General features: G+C 38.6%; 1 long non-coding RNA gene across 1 annotated transcript; it reads left to right on the top strand.

Moving 5' to 3' along the window:
• The first annotated feature begins 5,925 nt into the window (after nt 1-5,925).
• On the top strand, nt 5,926-18,372 carry LOC110568149 (uncharacterized). The gene is made up of 3 exons (XR_002478482.2): nt 5,926-6,088; nt 16,348-16,511; nt 17,825-18,372. It is a non-coding gene; the product is annotated as an uncharacterized LOC110568149 (long non-coding RNA).
• The last annotated feature ends 810 nt before the right edge of the window (nt 18,373-19,182 follow it).

Genomic DNA, 19,182 nt, shown 5'->3' on the forward strand with positions numbered 1-19,182 from the left:
AGAAATGCTGAATATGAGAGGCAATGACTATGTCAATTAACTAGTTTTAGCCACTCCACAATGAATACATGTTTCAAAACACCATGTTGTACATGATAATATATAATTTTTTGTAAATTAGGAAAAAATAAAATACAAAATAAATGTGCTTCCTGCTGTTAAGGATGCAGTTTCAATACATGTTCTCAGTTTAAGCTTGTTCGTTGTTTTCATTTTAATTTTTCACTTTTATATATCTGTTTCAGAGAAAGGTGCTAAATTCTCTCATGTAATAGAGGATTTATCATTTTCTTTCCTTACAGTTTTGTTTGTTTTTATATTGTGTCTCTTGAGGTATTTTCCTGCGTGCATTCATGTTTAAATCATTTACTTTTCCTGGTGAATTAACAATGTTGTCATTATGTAATTATTCTTTCTTGCAGAGTTAGACCGCATTCCTTAAAGTCTTTCTAAAGATGATATAACGTACTCTAGGACATATTGTTTCCTCCTTCAACTTTCATATTGTGTTTTCTTATGCTTTAGATATGTATCTTATAAATAGCATTGAATTTTACAATTATAAAATTTAATCCCATAATTTCTTAACCGGAGCACTTAGCCCCCATTTTTTATTGTAATGAGTCATTTATGTGGATCTACTCTACTATTTTATTTTTCATTTTCTATCAACCCTGTTTTATCTCTCGGTGATTTTCTCCTAGGTGGGCAGTGTCTGTAGAAATACTTTTCAGTTGAACAAGTACGTGCCTGGAAGACATCTAGAGTCTGGAATCCCAGATTACTTTCTTGGTAACCCTTCAAGTTTTCATAACGTGTGTGGCTTCTCTGCAGCTAAGTTTTATCACCTGTTATATGTGAATGTGGTTATCTATTTCATAGGGTAGTTATGAGTATCAGATAAAGCACATTTTGAAAATTGGCCAGTAAAATTCCAGTCCCATGGTAGGCGCCCTGTAATCTATGTTTCCTCTTCCAGGTCATCTTTGGTGGCTGGAGCAGCACAGCTGCAGAACAGGCAGGAAACACCTGTTGTGCCTGTTTTGGCTGAGCAAACAATTCTGTTCTGCATAGGCCGTGCTCTTGCCAATAATAATGATAAGCATTACATGAGTGCTGCACGTGTAACATTCTTGTTTAATGATTGCAACACCCCGAGAGATCATTTTATTTTCACTAATATTTCCCTTCCCAAAGACCTCTTCTGCAAGAACCTTCAGAATTATATGTTTTGTTTCCGTCATGAAGTTCAGGCCCTCATGACGATTTAGCAACTTCCTGCAGCCTAATTTCCCATATCCAAAGTCACAGGCTGTCTGTGAGCTGGAGAAGAGGGCTCGGTGTGCTGGTGTGGCTCCTGGAAGCTGCAGGCATGGCTCACACACATGCCTGGTGAGTGGGTGATTATCTGCCAAGGCCGTTTTAATTTGAACCTGCCTTGGCATCATAATACTTCTGTAGGAGGTGAAGAGTCAGCGGCCCTGCATTAAGACTGCTGTTTTTCTTCTACTGGCTTATGGTTAACACTTTTCTTTAGCCAGTGAACTGATAAGTGGAGAAAGCACAGCACTTCTGTTTGCCTTCTTCAGACCAACCGGAGCCCCTGACGCGTGCGGAAATGGAAGAGGCTATTACTTGACACCTCTAAGATTCATTGATCACCTGTACTCCTGTTATCAGAGCCAACATGTCTTTCAGCTTTTGGCTAAAGGCATGAGATAACACGTGAGGATTTGCACAAGCAATATAATTTGCTTTGCAGTTGTTCTTCTGGGCAGTTATTTTTCCAATCATATCACCTCTCTGGGATTAAAAAATGAAATAGCTGTGAACTGATTTGTCTGATGTCAGCAAAGAAAGTATAAAACTGGTAACTATTCTGCAGATATAAGAAAGAAATCACAGCAGCCCAATAAATTCTGTGGTTCATTATTTGTTATTCATCACATAAAAAACACAAATGAAAAGACCTGACCTTTCCCGGGCAGCAGCACTGCTCTGACAATATAGTCAGTAGTAACAGCTAATAGTGTGCAATTTAAGATCTGCCATATAATGATGCATTTGTAAACACATTTTTTTATTTTTACAGAGCAATGTGAGTAGCAATCTACTGGAAGCAGGTATAAACATAAAATATCTCCTTCCTGCCAGTTGTTATCCCCTCTCCTATAATTAGAATTCATGGGAGATTCATCCAGGAAGACATGAGGCCCAGGGCTGGAGGAGGAAGCGGAAGGAAGGTGGTCGCAATGGAGATCCAGGCCCTCTGTGTTTTCTGCACCCAAGCCTTTTTAACAACTAAAAGTTTATGGTTCCAAAAACCTTATGTTGACTGTTGGAGAGCGGTGTCTATGTTTGTGATGAAGGGGATGCAAAAACTATGTGTATATTGGAAGAAAGTGGCAGAGGTGACAATGACGTCGTTAGAAATACAGTCTGTAGCCAGATTCACTTTCAAGTCTAAGATTTTATAGTCTATTAAAACTGCTTGCTACTGACCCTACTTTTCAGTAGTTATTTGCTGACCCCTTTGTCGATGTCCACATGCACATGAAAATCCTCTCATAAAAAGTAAAATACCTACTTTTGTCATTTTAGAGGTGTGAATTTTATAGGCTCACTCCTTTCTCCATGGATATAAGCTGGCAGTCCCTATTCTGATACCTGCACATCTGGTACTTCACCAGGAAACCTGCCAAAACCATCAGAAATACTTAACACAGGGTTTAGGCCAACTGTGTGCTATCAATTCAGAGAGTAAAAACGGAAAAGTGAAAGGAAAGGAATGGTGCTAAATTGCATCAGACATTTAATTGTCCTTCCTCCGTACATCCACACTCATGCCCGCCGACACACACACACACACACACACAGACACACGCGCGCGCACGACTCACTGGAAGCTTCACAATTAAATAACATCATAGCTCCTGCTCCTCAGCGAGGTAGTCTCCCACGCCCACACACACAATCATGGTCCACACATTTGCAGGCCTTGTGCCAGTGCTGCTGCTGAAGATAGCTCTGCCCTGGACCCCTCACAGAAAGAATCACAGTCTAGTGGGAGAAATGGACCAGAAATAAAAGTAACCTAGCTCCTTGAATAGACATCTCCAGAGATAAAAGAGGAAGTAGAAGTGAAGATCTATGCAATTCTGCCTCTAGGATGAGGAAGAGCATTATTGAGAAGGATCTACTGAGCAATCTCATCTACATTGTGTCAATTGAGATGCAATCCCGGGGCTTGGAGCAGTGGGAACAGCAGCTGGGGCAGATGAGAGGACCGTGAATTTTGCCTGCTCTTTCTGAGACTTACACTGAGCATGGGAACTCTGTAATGGGAGAGAGAGGAGCCAAGGCCAGAAGCCATGTCACAGTGGCTTTTCCTGCCCAAATGAGGAGCTTGATCTCTAGAACACAGTGGAGGCAGCTCCTCAAAGGCTTCTGGCTTTCCTGACTTTCTGACTCTCCCAGGAATCACCTCCAGTTACTCACAGTGATGACTTGATTGATCACACATGTGTTATTGACTACCTTCCTTCCCTGTCTCCCTTTTCCACTAATGATTTCTCCAAGATAAAGCACTTATACCTAATGTTTTCCTTAGTATTAACTTTGGGGAACATAATCTCTAATAGGGTAGAGAAGGCTGTAAGAGTGCTTCTATGAATAATGTTCAAGAAGAAGAATCATCAGGCCATAGTTGATGGTTGGATTCATAAAGTAGGGTAAAGGGAAAGGACTAAGATGAATTCTAGGCTTCTGATTAGAATAACTTGGTGAAAGCCGTTGCCATATGGAACGAAGGACAAAGAGCAAGGTTGAAAAGGAAATTAGGAATATATATTTGAAATGTGGAATTTCAGGAGCCCTGGAGGCAATCAGAATTGATGTTCCTCAATAGGCTTCAAGGACCAAGGCTTAGAAGGAATTCCGAACTAAATAGAGAGAGAGATTCGTGAGTCATTAATGTGGAGCTGAAGTCATGGAAGAAGAAGAGGTTTCAAGGTGAAAGAAGAGAAAGCGCCTGAAGAGAGAACCATAAGTTATTCCAATATTTAAGGAGGAGAAAGCAGAGAGTCATGTAAATTAGAAGGAGAACAAGTGCCAGTAACATCAAATAACTGGGGCATAATTACGTCATAGTGAAGAGTGACTGTCCAGAGGCAAGGAGAAGACAAGTGCATAACACATGCTTGTGGTCGGCTAAGACAGGAAAGAATTTGGGGCCTGAGGTGGACAAAGGAGGATTTTGCTAGGGCGGTCTTACTGGAGTGAATGGGCAGAAGTGAAGATTAAGCCGAAGATGGAGAAGCAGAGGCAGGGTTTATGCAGCGGAGATAGTCAGATGTTTAACGACCACTAGGACAGTGCAGAAAATCTGTATCGATAGATATTGGCAGTGGCCTGACGCAGGAAGGGCTCTTCAGACCAGACAGGGTCACAGGTGTTCTTTCCAGTGGCTGGATCATGGCATGATCCAGTCTTGGAGAAGGAGTGTCATAATGGAAGGGAACTAGGGGACCTTGGGGTGGCAGCTGTTTACCAAGAGAATCACACCAAATCTTACTCTCTACCAGTCCTGCGTGCCCTTGCAGTCTACATGCAGATCTTATTTATACAGGTTAAAAGCAATCTCCACCAAACAGTTGCAGAATTCCCCAGGGCAGTGAGCTGTTTCATTGTGAGGTGTGGCTGCTGTGCAGTGGGCACTGACAGAAGGTGGGGGTGGAAGGCATACAGGGTGGGGACGGGGGGGCCGTGGGGTCTACTGAGAAGGTAAGAAAGAGAAAGGAAATCTAGGATGCATAATTACAATTGGAAGAGAGATGATGATTAAAATTAGTTCAGTGCTGATGTGAAATTAGACCCTTTGGAATCCGGGTGTCTACGTACAATGCACGGTGTATGACCCGCCAAGGAGGACTTAGAAAGAATTGGATACTCTCTCCTGGGTTGATATCTGAGGAACTTGTTCTGCTCTTTTTCAGGAAATACAGGAGATATTTAACACCGTGGCTTCTCCTGATGTATGCCCTCCATTGCAGAGAAATGTATGTACCCAAACTCGTGGTCAGCTGTCTCCTTTTCTGGCTAAACCTAATCCTCCTTGATGAAGTTAGTGAATGCAGGCTCCTCAGTTCATCATTGTTAGCAAGGCTTCTGGAGTAACAGGGGAAGGGTCAGCCTCTAGGTGTGCTGTGATGAGCAAATTCAGAGGTGTGCTATAGCATGCCATAGTGTCCACGTGTGTGATGCTGAGCAGGTTCTCAGGTGCACTTCGGTGTGTATGTTCCCAGATGTCCTATGGTGTTCAGGTTTTCAGGTGTAGAGGGGCTCAGCTGTGCATGTTTCCAGGTATGCTTTGGTGTGCAGTTTCCCGGTCGTGTAAGTTCCCAGGTGTGATATGGCTTCCGGTTCCTAGGTCTTCAGATTCCCAAGTGATCAGGTTCCCAGGTATGCTACGTTGTGCTAATGACAAAGCATATGATATTGTGGTCCCAGGTGTGCATAATCCCAGGTGTGCAAGTTCCCAGGTGTGGTCTAGCCTGCGGAATCACACACGTGTTATTTTGTGCAGGTGTCTGGTGTGGTATGGTTTTTCTCCTCAAGTCAGGTAGCGTCTTGGCTGGCAATTCAACTCTCAGGTAGCATAGTGAGTACAGAGCAGTTTGTCTACACCCAAAGTTTACAGATACATATTGAGGAAAATGGAGATTCACAGCAAATGTTTAGGTGCTCAAATTGTGGGGAGTCACTTTAAAATTCACTTGTCCTTTAGGGAAATGGTTGAGCAGCTGCCACACTTTTTTCCCAGAGGAGGCTTTGTGCCCTTATATAGAAGCACTGGCATTTTTCCAGCTCGTGGCCACATTTAGCAACAATATTAATTTCAGCTTCTCAGTGTTGCAGCTGTGAACAACTAAAAAAGGTCATTTTTCTATACTTGAAATATAGAACACATATTAATTTTCCAGTAGATTAACCTAATGATCAAAACTGGAAAGGAAAAGAAAATACTTCTTCGGCGACAAGGGAGGGAAGACAGCCGTTTCTTTACCTTGCATCTACCTATTTGACACAGGTTTGGTTTGGTTTTTTTTCCTGCAGAAGTCCTGGGGTCCGGACCCTTAGCTGACAGCCGTATTCAGCTTGTGTACTGCCCTGTGGTTTGATTCAGAATAAGCTTCTGAGGGCCTGCCTGTGGCGGTCAGGGGAGGGGCTGCAGAGTACACTTTTGTTAGGAGGAGAGAGACAGGAGCTTCAAAAGCGGAGATTTTAGGCAGTATATCCCTAAAGGTGTTGCTACCACTAATTGTCCCGTTTGCCTTGAACATGAGTTCTTTTCTTTTTTAATTAGAAAGCAAAGATCTGGGCAACTTGAATGACTTGACACACTTTGGCTGACCGTTCTCACTTCAGTAACTCCCTCCTTTGATTTTCTAGGATTCTCACAGCATAAACACTTCTACCCATTGCCATTTTGAGAATAGCGTTTAAATGATGATAAAGTTATGTAAGCCTTTTGATCAAATCTACCGCCAAATATTCTTTTTTAATTCAACTGAATAATCTTGTCACTTGGTAATCTTGTTGCTCACTTGAATTCAATCAAAGGGTTGAAAATACTTGAGTACCTACAGTAGCTATGGCAGATTACAATAAACAACGATAAAGGAATGCAGAAAGTGACATAGTAGAGTGTGTACAGAAAGTCAGTGTTATGAATAAGATCCTTGATCATGATATTGAAAAGGAAGTAAAAAAAAAAAGCAGTGGTTTTGAAAACCAGGAGATAGTCATGTGAAGGAGGACAGTATCTTACTCTCCTTTAAAAATGCTTTCTTGCCCTAGTCTCTTTGAAATACTTCTTTTATTCATTTCGTTTTGACCTACAACATGACTGGCACATGGCTGAGATCATGATAAGTTAGCTCTGACCATAAAACCATGCAAGTAAATGCCAGTATTCTGCCTGCAGAAAATGTAATTCAGTTTATCTGATTCTTTCTGAAGATTAGAGAGAGAATAGAAGGAAAACACTTTGACCGGAGAGAGAATAGAAGGAAAACACTTTGTACCAAAACCCAAAATTATGGGCAATCACTGGATTATTTATATGTTCCCTCTTCTGTGTGCAGACATTTTGTGTGTTTGTTCTTCCATTTTGGCTTTCTAAAAATACTTTCTGCATTCTCTCTCTTCTATTTTCCCCAAAATGCTGGCTTTACATTAGAAAACTATTTTCCTCAATAATATTGCCACATTTATTACTATAATCTACATAATGTCTAACTTTTTGTAACTAAGACGTGCATGTTCTCTTACATTTATGACTATTTTCCACAATGAAAATGAGGTTCAAGCATTGAAGTTCCATTCTTTAAGATTGCAGGGAAGGCTACATTTGCATATGAACTTCCCTTGTAGCTATTTTGTTTGTTTATTCGTCAGTGTTGATAAAAAGTCCTGCTGCGATTTTAATCAAAATTACATTAATCTTGTTGATCATTTTTGGGTAGAATTGACATCTTAACTTTATTGAGTCATCCAAACTATGATATGTGAAATATTTTATTTAGGCCTTAAATTTCTCTCAGCAGTGTTTTGTAGTTTTCAGTGTTTGGACCTTTTGTATCTTTGTCAAATTCATTGCTTAGCATTTTTTAATGCTATTGTACATGGAATTTTATTTGTCTCAATTTCCATTTGTTTGTTGCAAGTACAGCTGTTTCCTGGTATATGCAGGAGATTGGTTCCAGGTTGCTCCCCAATACTAAAATCCATGTACTCTCAAGTCCTACAGTCAGCCCTTTGGAAGTCAAGTATACAAAAAGCCAGCCTTTCACCCAGTGGGTTTCCCATCCTGTGAATACTGTATTCCGAATCTGAGTTTAATTGAAAAAATATTCGTGATATAAATGAACCCGCACAGTCCGTATCTGTGTTGCTTAAAGGTCAGCTGCATATAGAAATACAATAGATTTTGATAGTAATTTTATACACTGAAACTTGGTAAACTCACGTATTAGATCTAGTATAATACCTTCTTTTATAGTCTATCAGATTTCTTTTATGGATGATCTTGTAATCTACAATCTAAGATAGTTTTACTTCTACTTTTGTAAGGTGGATGACCTTTATTTCTTTTTCTTGCCTGATTGCACTGTCTAGGGTCTCAGTATAATGCTGAATAGAAGTTCTGAAAGAAAACATTCTTGTCTAATTCTGATCTTAGGGGTAAATCATTCAATCTTTCACCATTAACTGTAATGTTACTTTCAAGTTTTTTTGTAAATGACCCAATCAGTTTGAGGAAGTTTTCTTTTATGCTTTTTCTGCTTTGCTGAGAGCCTTTTCCAAAAATGGATGCTGAATTTTTGTCAGATACTTTTATGCATGTATTGAAATGATCATGTTTATTTTTAGTTTTTAAATTTTTTAATATATTGAATTACATTGATAGATTTCTGAATAGTAAACCAACTTTTCATTGCTATAGTAAGCCACATTTACCCATAATGTATTTTCTTTTTATATATTGTTGGACCAATTAGCTAAATTTTCTTAAGGATTTTAGCATTTACGTTTGTGGGGGATATTAAACTACAATTTTCTTATCTGGTAATGCCTGTTTTTCTGGCTTTGGTATCAAGTTTCTGGTTGCTGGCCCTACCAAAGGGATTGGAAAGAATTCCTTCCACTTTAATGTTCTTGAATAGTTCAAATAGAATATATTCTACTATTTGATGCATAAATATTTAGGATTGTGAGGTCTTTTGAGTAATTTACTATATTATGGTTATAGACATATCTTCCTTATTCCTGGTAATGTACTTTAGTTTAAAATCCTTGTTTGGTGTTAATACAGTCTATCAGATCTCTTTTTGACTAGGGTTAGCATGATTATACCTTCTCCCATGCTTTTCCTTTTAATTACTTTTTCTTTATTTTTAAAGTAAATTTCTTGTAGGCAACACATAGTTTAGTCTTGCTTTTTAAATCTGGTTTGGCAATCCTTTTTAATTGAAATATTTAGATCATTTATATTTCAATGTGACTACTGATTTATTCAATTATATCATCATAATTATTTATAAACTATCCTGTTTGTTCTTTGTTACCATTTTCTCTTTCTTGTTTCTTTTGGAGTAATAGAGTATGTTTTATAATCCCATGGTATTTCCTTTATTGGCTTATGATTGGCTTATTTTAGTGTTTGCAGTATGTCTGAATAGGTCTTGCTTTTCACTGTTTTTAATTTTTTTTCTCTATAGAATTCTAGGTTGACAGACTTTTTTCTTTCAATACTTTAAACATATTGCTCCATTCCCACTTGCATTGTTTCTAATGAGAATCTCCTATTATCTTTAACTTTATTCCTCTCTGTACAATGTGTATTGTTTTCTCTGCCTGGCTTAATATTTTCCCTGTTCATTTTAATCTTTTTAAATGATTCTTTCTCAGCATCAGATGCTTTTGGTCACACAAATGCACTGATTAGTACTCTGCTAAAAACTTGAGAGGAACCCTCTGCAAAGATCCAGATCTCTCTCTAATAATCTCTCTCTCTCAGTCTCTCTCTCTCCAGGTCTCTCATCTCCAGGATGCAGTTCTGTAAATTCTAGCCAGCTTGGTCTGCCCAAAACTTTTACTCTGTCACCTCAAATCACAGAACCACAAAATTTTGCCTAATTTCCTCTTCTGTGTACTGTTCCCTGAAAACTTTTGAAGGCAAAAAGCTGTGGTGGTTATTTGGTTCACCTCAGTTGTTTCTAATATATTAGGGATCACTGTCTTTAATGGCATGATGTCTCTTGAAGGTAATTGTTTCATGTATTTGGTTGGTCTGTCTGTCTGTTTAGCCTGTTTCAGGCAGAGAGTAAAGTCTAGTCTCTGTGAGTCCATCTTGGCCTGACATAAAAGCCCCATTATAGTTAAATCTTAAAATTCACTTAGAACGTGAAATATCTTAATGCATTTAGCAGTTACAGAAGATTGTGTATTCCTTCAATTGGTTTTTCTCTTGATCAATATGTATTGATTCTGACAATTGATACAGTTGTTGGTCATGCCCTTTCCTTGGAATCCTCTAGTTTCAATAAAATCAATAGCTATTGAGAAAGAAACATTTATCATCCCTCTGAATTTATCTTAGGACCATAGAATATATTTATTGGAACTAAAAAGAAGTGTAGAATTGTTACATGAAAGATAATTTCACTTAACTTTTGGTTAATGTCCAGAAAAATATATGTTCTGGTTGTCTATTGGTGCATAATAAATGCTTCCATAAGAGAGTGGCTTTAAAAAGCAGCAATCATTTTATTATTATCTCTCATGATTTTGTACTGTGGCTAGACTCTAAAAGATGATGCTTGCTCAGTGTCTCTCTTGCACCAGCTGGGCTGAGGTCACTTTGAATTTCACTCACATGTCTCCAGTTTGGTACTGGGTGTCATCTGGCAGTTCAGTGTGCACCTATGCATAAATGCTTCATATAGCCTCTCTGCTCCTCATCACATGGTGAACGGCTTCCAAGAACAAGTGTCACAAGTGAATCTGGGAGAGAATGTCCATTGCATAGCCTCAAAACTCACATAGTTTCACTTTCACAGTAGCCACAAACCCCACTCAGGGTGCACTTGGTGGTAGGGGTGTTCAAGTCACAGTACAGGAAGGCATTAATAGCAGACCCTTTGAGGTCTTCATGGAAAATATAACCTGCCACAATGACCTTTAATGAGACACTTGTCTATAATAATATGTCATAATAGGTGTAGTGCTATGAGCAAGAATGTCCAAAAAATACCTCATTCTGGGTTTTATGGGCAATGAACCAACTAGGACTGAGAGCTCCTCTTTCCTGTGGTGGTAGGGAAGTGATAGGAATTTCCCCCCAATACTGTAGATGGTCCTTTCCAGGGACTCTAGGTTCCCTAGCTGCTGAGCAGTTAGGGTTCCTAGATAACTCTTCTAAAGCATTGGCACTTCCACCAAGACTTCTTGGGGTGCCAGGCAGCCCATGCATTCCCCCATTGGCAAGTTGGCCTCATTACGCTCATCCCACAGGAGGGTAGATTACCACGTGGACTTGCCCTTCCAGAGCTGTAGCTTGACACTAGCTTGTCTCCTGTGAGATGATGGGAGAAATGGGGGCTACCTTTTGGTACAGTGGATTTTCTTTTTCTCCAATAAAGTCTTTATCTCAAGCCATATTATGTGATTCTGTGAAATGTTTCTTGGCTCCTGATGTATAATTGGCAGAAACTCAGAAGCAAAACATTATGGTACAACCATATGAAAGAGTAAAGAAATAAGTCTGATACATATTTATATGGTATATATCTCATCAGTAGCATTCATGGTGAACCTTGATAGAATCTGATATTTTTTAATTTCGCTTATATTTATTTGCTAGATGGTTGATACTTGTGCAATTCAGAAGCATATAGTAAAAACCAATTTGGCAGTTTGTGAACTCCAAAATAGCAGAGAAAGTACTTCAAATACCTCTATTGCTTAATGTGGCACCTGGCGCATACCAGTGGTTCAATACTTTGAAAGAGTGAACAAAGGAATATGTAGGAATTTATTGGTCTTTCTTACTACAAAATACCTGTTTTCATAGCTCCTAAAAAGGGCAACTTGCATTTTGTGATAGGATCTCAGTTTTCTCAAATTATATTGTAAACACTATAAATTACACGGTCTCAAAGGTTCAAAGCTGATAATGTCCAATGGCTAAGAGAATGTATTACTGTTTGTTGGGCACATGATTTATCATAAGAAACTGGGGTTGAAAATTTAAAATATAAAAATAATTTTTATGTATGAGACAAGCATATATTAATATCTTTAATATTTAAACACCTTCACAAATCAAATAAGAAAATTAATATGTATCAGTAGAAATAATGACTAAAGACTACAAATAGTGATTTCCCTGCAGAGGAGATAGAAAGACTGATGAACATACAAAAACATTTTTGATGTTCACCACAATGTGAATGATTAGTCAAATTGGGAATGATAAGAATGAATGATAATATACATTATCAATGACAGTAAGGTAAAAATGCAATGTTATGAACCTCTAATGCTAGTTGATCCAAACTTGCTGGGAAATGATTTGGTAATACTTATTAAAATTATGGACCAAGCAACTCTATTTATGTAAAGGCAGCCTAAACAAGTGAAGATATCTTCAGGTTTTTAATCTTACAAGTTTGTCAAAAAATTGAGATAACCTTAGGTCCATCAAAATAAATTTTTAAAAATAACAACACCCTGTAATCCGAGCACTTTGGAAGGCCGAGGCAGGTGAATCACAAGATCAGGCATTCAAGACCAGCCTGGCCAACATAGTGAAACCCTGTCTCTACTAAAAGTACAAAAAGTTAGCCAGGTATGGTGGCGGGTGCCTGTAATCCCAGCTACTTGGGAGGCTGAGGCAGGAGAACCGCTTGAACCTAGGAGGCGGAGGTTGCAGTGAGTTGAGATTGTGCTACTGCACTCCAGCCCGGGCACAGCGCAAGACTCTGTCTCAAAATATAATAAAATAAATAAAATAAAATAAAATAAAATAACAACACACTTACTCATGGAATATTATGTAGTCAGTTCAAATAACGTCAAAGAGTAATATTTTATAAGGTGCATTTTTTGCCATATGAAAGGCATATTTTAAAACACTGAGTACTGAATGATCCCTTTCTGAAAAAAAAAAAAGAAATAAATAGAAAAATAACTTGGCAGATTATAATAAATTGCTGAGAGGGAATCTCGGTAGTGCTGTGCGTGATTTTAATTTTCTTACTGTTGCTTTTCTGTACATTTTCATTTATATGGTGTAAATGGATTAATTTTTTTGTTGGAAAAACAATAACAAGTAAAAACAAATAAACAAAGCCTGAAATTGAATAGAGCCTTGAGGCTGTAATGTCTTCTTCGATAGTGGTCTCCTCACCAACTGAAATAGCAGTAAAGCCATCTGTAGCTGTGATTCTGAGAACATATGCACTAACAACTTAACAGCTTTTTCAAACTCTCTTCAGTTTCACTTGGATAACTTATCGAAGTCTAAGTTAGATAACTAAGAAATTTCTCCCCAGTTGCAGGATAAATAGTTTGCCTATTTCAATCAAAATATAAGTGATTGCTAATTAATTAACTCATTCATTCAAAGTTACACTAACATTTCATTGGGTTTCTGCTGCTGGGGTAAGTTGTGGGGCATTGACAATACAGATGACTGGTGCTTGCCCACTGAGTGCTTGCTATTTGTATGTCATCACAGGGCATTTTCATGCATCTTGACTAGTGATTTAAATATATCTTTTAAAGTAAGTTTAAATCAGCAGGTTAATCTCAAAATTGTCCTATCTATTAATTGGCTGCATTGTTGCATTCAAAACACTGTTTCTTATCTTGGGTAGTGATACAGTTTGGCTGTGTCCCCACCCAAATCTCATCTTGAATTGTGGCTCCCATAATCCACATATATCACAGGAGAGAGCTGGTGGGAGGTAACTGAATCATGGAGGCAGGCTTTCCTGTGCTGTTCTCCTGACAGTGAATAAGTCTCATGAGAGCTGATGGTTTTATAAAGGGCAGCTCCCCTGAACACACTGTCTTGCCTACCACCATGTAAAATGTGCCTTTGCTCTCCCTTCACCTTCTGTCATGGTTGTGAGGCTTCCCCAGCCATGCCGACCTGTGAGTCTATTAAATCTCTTTCCTTTATAAATTACCCAGTCTTGGGTATGTCTTTGTTAGTCATGTGAGAACAGACTAATACAGGTAGTATTTTTTTTAGGATAGATTTTTCCAAAAGGGTGTTTGTGACATGTATAATTAACCTATTGTAGATCTTTCTACTTAAAGAAGAGAAAACATATTTGTAGGACTCCCATATTAACCTTAATTCTTTCCTCTTCCATACTGCTTTGAATGATCTTCACATTTTCACTTTATTTATAAATGGTGGGGCCAGAATTCGTTTTTTAAAATTACAGAGTACAATGTAATCAACATTGAAGAAATCAACTGAAACTATTATTGTTAAATAGAAGTGTTCACATTATTTTAATCAGATATCAGGAGATACAACACATTGGGTAATATGCAGTCAGGAAGAAGTGCATATGACATTGATGGAAACACAGAAATTAGATTATTCGCCAAACTCCTTCCTGCATATGAAATACAAAGTTCCTCTAAGATTCCACAGAAAGAAAGAGTTATCTTTCTGCATCTCTGAAAACCTCCTGTCTGGTTTACATAGTGAGGTAAAAATGTCCATAATATACCAAGAAGTCTGAGGCAGGTACATAAGATCAAAGATTTTCTTTCCTAACCCAAGAGCTAAAATGAGAGGAATCCTTCTGAGTTTCCTGTTTAACCAAAGCACCTAAGCAGTGATTATGGCCAAAGGCTGTCTTCCTCTCTTTTGATATTCAAGAGATTTAAGTCACCATCTCTCTAATCATAGCATTGAGTACTGTAATAGACTTTTCTGAAAGAAGATAAAAAAACCTTCCCTTATCTTTTTATGATAAAAATTCAGTGCCATATAGAAGCAGAAATGCTTTTCAAGCTTCCTAGAGAGCTTCATCCCCTGCAGAAGGTTAGTAATTTGACATGACAGTAACATATTCTCTTGGTAGAGAGAATAATTGTATCCTGCCGCACTCTGCGTTGGAGACAATCATAAAGATCTACTAAGCTTTATCTAAATGCAGCCCAGCAAATTACACTAATGAATGCTTGATGCTAGTTTAACATTCAGAAAATCCATTGTTTTGGCTTCATATGATTGCAGTGACTGAACTAATTTGAGGCAAATCTCTCCAGCATCATCATTGTCTTCTGTGTATAAAAGAAAACTTTATTTACCCCGAGTTAAAACAGTGACTCAGATTTGAAAATCACGTCGAGTGGACTTAGAGTGGAAAAGAACTAAGCAGCGTCTTTCCTGCTTCCATTTTTTATGATCCCTATATTTTCTTTACTTTGCTATTCTATTACTTTTAATGACAAATTCTTTATCATGTTATTTTCTTGCTGATACATGTATTCCAAGCTTCTGTTTTTGTCAGCACAATGGATAAATGTGAACTTACAAACTCTGACCTAGAAGATAAGGGGAACGTCAGGGGCAGGGGGTGCCCAAATCGGGTATAGAGAATTAGGAGTCCTGGAGCTCTGGGAGTCAGACCTCTGCAAGTGATGAAAGTCAAGGTCAAGAAAAGCAAGGAATCAAAAGCAAGACAGGTGTACAAGAGTCAGTTAAACATAGTAAAAGCAATGGAATTGTAGGACCACATTCATCAGAAATTAGCGATTAAGCAGAGAAGAAATAAGCATGTGGGAATATGGTAACATGGAATATCATAAGTTGATAGTCAAGTATCAAAAAATTTGAAAGAACGTGACGAAAACACAAAGCAGTGAATTTAACATCCAGGCTGGGAATTTCATTGTCATCAGGGTGAGATGTAGTGTACAATTAGTGAAGAAAAGAGTCTCTCCATGATATCCCATCTCATCATATTGTAATGTCATTTTTTTCAAAGGGGAGATAAAAAATTCAAGTTACCCCAGGTATTCAGTGAAGTGTTATGTCCATCCTGGTTCAGTAACAATAATTATGGTAATCATCCCGAGTTTAAGGAGAAGGGAAGTACAGTTTTTCACACTAATAGTACTCCATGTCACATTTATTTGACATGTAAAAGATATTAGACACTTGGATATAAGGTATTATATAAATATTATTTGTACTTTAAGCCCAAAGCCTTTTAATATTGAAATAAATATACAGAGACATATCAAATTAAATGTTTGAATTTAAACCAGGAGTCTTTTATGAGAGTCAGGGGAGAAATCTAAGAGACATAATTGGGTAACAATGCCTGGACAGGCTGGGCAAGGAGAGATAAGAGAAACTTTCTTTCCTAGATGCGATCCATTCAATTTCTTTTCCTTAAGCCATTCTCTTTTACATTTCTAATGAATAATTTCCTGCTTCTTATAGATGCCAGTTTCCAGGGGGGACAAATACTGGTTTATACAGAGAAACGATCATCACACATTCCTCTCTGTGAGAATTTTCTTTTAAAGAAGTATATGTAGGGCAAAACCTGCATATGAAGCTAAGCACAATGTGTTTTCTCCTGTAGTGAGTTTGTTTTATAATCAATATTGTTTAAACTTACTGAAGGTTAGAAATAACTTCTTTCTCCATAATATGGTCTGATTCGTGAGTGTTCGAATAATCATGCTTATGATGCCATGCCTGTCTTAGCCTACCTACTTCCCTAGCCTGTTTTTGTTTTCAAGGAATGCACCAGAAGTCTTGATGCTGAAGGGACCCGTAGCTGCCACCTCCAACCCCCTTACACTATGCCATTTGGAGTGGAGCTGCAGGGGTGCATTGCCGAGTTTCCTGCCATTTGAGTCAATGGTTTACGAGCTGTACGTGTTGCCTGATATTTTCACCACAGGTAATCTTTAAAGCAATAGAATGTGATAAGTTCCAGATATCTTTCATAGGAACACCTAGCATTACAAAAGCTCGACTGGTTTTTCCTCTGTCGATACAGAGTATTTGTGGCCAAGGTATTCCAGTTTCGCTGGTCAGAATCGGGGGTGAAGATTAAAGGGAGCAACGATTTGTTGACTGAGCAGAGAGGGTAATTCAATTGTACTTACTGATCTCTTCATAAGACAATTTAATCTTGCTTTACTTCCTTGCAAAGTCCCCTAAGCTGTGTCATCAATGTTCTCCGTGGCAAAGAATTTAAACTCTTTATTCCTTTGGATAGTGAAGGCAGGACTCTACCCGTTTTGATCTTAGATTATAAACTTCTTAAGGGCATGGACTTTGTAGGCTAAATTCACTTGAAATCAGGCATTGCGCCATTACAGAGAGAACGTGGCATTCCATTCTTTTCTGTGGGTGACTTTTTCCTACCATTGTTCGTCATATGTACATGCCTTTTTATGTCCGAGCTTCAGAATAGGGCAGTACCTTCCAAACTCTTTGTAACAGCACCATACTGTGATATAGTATGATGCAGAAGAATGCTTCTTCTGAAGCCTTCATATGACTACCAGTAATGAAAGATGACTACCAGTTTCTCCACAAAGATGCTGTTTCTCCAGATGAAATGACTCTGCACCCACAACTTATTTGTCAACGTAAGATATACTTGCATTTCTGCAGGATTATCTCAGAACTCTTTGCTGAATGCACGGCTGTCTCATCACCTGATGCTCATTCCCTTAAAGTTGAAATAAATTGGATTTTATAATCTGGACTCTCTTACATATCAGTGCTCTCGTATTCAAAGGTGCTGATGGTAATGGCCATAAAAATCCAGATTTTTATTAGAATGATGAAGGTGACTGAATGTTGCCACTGAATTGTAATTAAGTTGTCTGAAAGGGCCATCCTAGTTTACAGCTATGCCTGTTGATTTAATGATCAGTGTGAAGGCTTTCCTTTAAAAGACCAACTTACCCTTTTAGAGCTGCTAACCAGAACAAGTTGACTTCTGGCACAGCTGCCTAGCTCTCCACAGCCTGGCTCCTCAAAGTGTGGGCCCTGGCTTGCCATCCTCAGCATCACCCAGGAAGCTGTAGAAATGCAGAAATCTCAGCCTCCAAGCTCACTCCAGGCCTATTACATCAGACTCTGCATCAGAACAAGGTCTCACGACAGCTGGGCACGTTAACGTTTGAGAAGTGGGGCTCTATGTTGGGTCATATTTTCTGAGATTGTGATTTAAAGACCCCGTTTGCTTTTGCCTCTTAGGATGTGATGCCCTATTTCAACAAGGTCTCACTGAGCTGGGTACTGGTACTCATTTTACGCATCGGACGAGTCCAGTGGAAACACCTCATGGAGAGCATCTCTTTAGTGCCAGACGACTTCCTGAGTCTCCGTTCTGGTTACTGATGATTTTTGTTCTGCAGCCCTTGTGTCTAATGCCACTGTTTCTCACTTTATTTGGTTAATAAACATAGAATTATGATAAAGTATGATGCAGAATTTTTATTCCTCTGAAGCCTTCATGTGACTACCAGTGATGGAAGAAACCAAGGGCTTATGTGTCCACAGCCTGTACAAGTGTTTTGACATCAGGATTTCCAGATGCTGAAAATTAATGCAGATGTTGTTTTAAGCTTTGGAGCAGGGCGCTCGAGAATACCTATTTAAACTTAATGTATACAGTATTAAAGATGTTAGACAAATATGCGGAACATTGTAAATTAGGCTAAGTTTATAATCAATTAAACTTTTTGGAGCACCTCTGGACAAAGTCGAGAGAAGTAAAATTGTGCCTGTAACCTCACCTTTGTCATACCGTCATGAAATGTCGACACGTATGGAATTTTAAGGCTTCCTGAGATATAATAAAAGTACCGCTTGTATACAAGAATGATAATTCCTCATCCAGTATTCATATTGCACACAATTTTCATTTGAACAATGGGTTTGCAAGGTGTCAACCACAGACTCCTCAATGTTCCATTTTCAGGACTGTGTGTGCATGGAACAAAGTATAACAGTGTCGATCCCACCAAGGAATAAACTCCTCATCACTACCCTAGTGTCATCACTTAGCAACAGTTTGTAATTATCAAAATTAGGCCTAGAAAGAGTTTAAGAATCTGCTGTCTTGCCAGGTTTTCTCAGAAGTCCGTCCCGTAGGGTGACCTTTAACCTGCTTTAGTTTGGATTCTATTTGAATGACCTGTTGATTTCTCTCTTCACAAAGTTTGATAATCTAACTTTCTGTTCTTAATTTTTGAAAAGTTAAACTTTATGCAAAGAGCTACCTATGACATAGAAGTTTAAGAATTATTGGCTGAGCATGGTGGCTCATGCCTGTAATCCCAGCACTTTGGGAGGTTGAGACGGGTGGATCACGAGGTCAGGAGTTTGAGACCAGCCTGAACAACATGGCGAAACCCTGTCTCTACTGTGGTGTGTGCCTGTAATCCCAGATACTTGTGAGACTGAGGCAGGAGAATTGCTTGAATCCGGGAAGTGGAGGTTGCAGTGAGCTGAGATCACGCCATTGCACACCAGCCTGGGTGACAGAGTGAGACTCTGTCTCAAAAATAAAAATAAAAAAGAGAATTATTTCAGTGTCATTTAATCCATGT

Source organism: Aotus nancymaae, unplaced genomic scaffold (assembly GCF_030222135.1).
Source record: "Aotus nancymaae isolate 86718 unplaced genomic scaffold, 86718_ANA_hifiasm-v0.15.2.pri h1tg000040l, whole genome shotgun sequence".
NCBI classification, from domain to species: Eukaryota; Metazoa; Chordata; class Mammalia; order Primates; family Aotidae; genus Aotus; species Aotus nancymaae.